Here is a 2,778-nt window from a genome sequence, read left to right on the forward strand (position 1 = left end):
TTTTTTTTAATTTTAATATTTTTTAAAAATGATTTTAATGTAAAATTGGTCAAAAATTGACCCCCACTCGCACCCGCAGGAGAGTGACTACACTCTCCTTGTCCTAATCACCATTTCAATGCCACATAGGCAAGGTCAACGGTCAAAGGATGTAAAATGTTGCTTTTTAATGGGTTCAATGGTCCAGATGACAAACATGTAAGTAGAGGTGTCCAACTTACAAAACCGACATAGTACAGGGGTCCAGAAGGTCATTTTGTCATATTAATATAAACTTCTTTTTATATTAAAAAAATATAATTATTAAAAACTAGATCTGATGAGTCATCTTCTTAGTTTTCAACAACTTTATATTTCTTCCCAACGATTCAAATTTCGATGACTAAAATTATAATCACCGAATTCTGACGATGACAGCAGTCGCCTATTTCGATGATGACTGTCGTTGAATTTCTTGCCCAATTTTGAAGGTGACAGCACTCACCGATTTTCTCCCTTCCGGCAATGACAACAATTATAGTCACTAGTCTTTCTTAAGACAACGATGACAACCTACTTTGTTCTTGATGTTGGATCAACGTCTTTGGATTCGTTTGACCGAATCGGAGACGTACCCCGCATCCACACCAGCTTCGCGTTAGGATGGGTTCGGCAGTGAAATGAATGAGTCCGCGCAACATAGCTCCTAGAAATTAGAGATTGATTAGATTTTTTTGATCCTGTTCACCTATAAATATTGTGCAACTCTTTGAATAAAAACATATTTTTGCAGTATCTAAACTTTCATGGTATCAGAGTTGAAATTTTCCCCTTAATACCATATGGTCAAAATAGCTTCTCAGAGAATATCTTTCTGGAACATCAAAAGAAGACAAAATGTCTTCTCTGAAAGCTCTAACAGAAAATTTGATGAATCAAGGAGGCAATATTTCTCACATGCCCTTCCAGTTAACTTATTTTCGATTAAATGGAAGAACTGCCTGAAAACCATTACAAAATAAATTTCATAGGGCTAGTCACAAGTAAACCTTATCTTTTTTACCCACGGCTAAGGATGTGTGAGAAGCCATTAATGAGACATATTTTAATGTAGAAAATGTCTTCCAAATTTTTGAGTTAAAAATAAAATTATGACAACCTAAGCAGGGTGAAAAAGAAGTCATTGCTTATTATAATAAAATAACATTTTTATAGCAAGAATTAGATTAGTGTTATGATGATGAATGAAAGTGTTTTATAAATAGTGTGAGAGCAAATAAAAGGGAAGAAAAAAAAATGAGAGACTTTTACCTTTTGTCTGCCACCACCTTGCCAATTATGCATCTAGTATAATTGAAAACCCTCTAAATCTTTAATCTTATCTGCACTTATATATTTAAATTTACTCATTTCCCATTTTAAAAATCATCCAACAACGAGAAATCCTAAATAATCTACTAAAGTATAATCCACTAAAGTAAAATGAAGCACATCTTTAAAATAAAAAATCTAGTAAAATACTCCATATTTACAACTTTGTCTAAAATCTTACTAGCTTAAGTGCAACTATCTAAACTATTAGGACTCGTTTTGTTGGAAAATTAATTATTTTGAAATTATTTATTTAATAATTTTTTTTTTATTTCTCAAAGTATCTCCACAGTCGGCAGTCGTGAGACTAATCCTCCGTTTCTACTGTCAGTGCATAAAGCGGTAGGAAACTGGCCGCAGAGTTTTTTCCATTCACCAGAGGTGGGGATCGAACCCCCAACCTCTTGCTTAAGTTAAGGGGTGAGGTGCTAAACCACTACACCAACCCTTGTGGTTTTATTTAATAATTATTATCTCATCCTCAGTGTGATAAAAACGATACTATAAATTTCAACTAACTAATCTCAAGATAAATTATCTCATGGGAATTAGTTATCTCGTGTCTCTCTAACCAAACGAGCCCTTACGGAAACTCGATTCTCATTATATAATCCCTTTTTAATTTTTCCTTCTCGTACCTGATTTAAAACAATACTACAATCTCGAAATAATGAATTTCACGATTTTATCCTAACCAAATATGAAAAAAATCATCAAAAAATTAATCCCAAAATCAGCTACCCTTTCCTTTTCCCTCCTATCAAATAAGTCCTACTTTATCGATGAAAATTGAATTCTCACTATATAATTCCCTCCCCATTTTCACTTTCCGTCCCCCAACTTAAAACTAGAAACTACCCTTTTATACTTTGTATAAAAGATCTCTTTTTTTTTTTTTTGAGAAACACACGTTTTCAATCGCACACAAATCATCATTCCAAAAGGAATAGCCGCCTCTGCCATGGAGAAACACACACACAAAAAAAAATATATAAACAAATGCAGAATCGCATGAACATTTGCAAAGGAAAAAACAAACGAAAAAAGTAGTACATACATACAGTATATAATAAACTCAAAAAAAAAATAAAAAATCTAAGGTTATACCTTTTGCCTCGGAATGTGAGTGGCCATTTCTCTTCTACGGCGGCACGCCGACATAGAATGTGCCTTCAATATTGAAAAACTTAAACTTCTTTTGATGTTTATACCTAATTACATTTTGTCTCATCTTTTATTAAAAATTATAGAAAATTTTAATTTTTGAATTATTTAGATATATATATAGATTTTATAAAGAGATACATATATTTTCCATATATGAACTATCGCATTAAAAAGGAAAACAAATATTTTTTTCCTTAAATTAGGAGTCAATTACGCTTCTAAATCTTTAATTATCAGTAAATAATTGTCATAAATATGAAA

Source organism: Capsicum annuum, chromosome 2, assembly GCF_002878395.1.
Source record: "Capsicum annuum cultivar UCD-10X-F1 chromosome 2, UCD10Xv1.1, whole genome shotgun sequence".
Taxonomy (NCBI): Eukaryota; Viridiplantae; Streptophyta; class Magnoliopsida; order Solanales; family Solanaceae; genus Capsicum; species Capsicum annuum.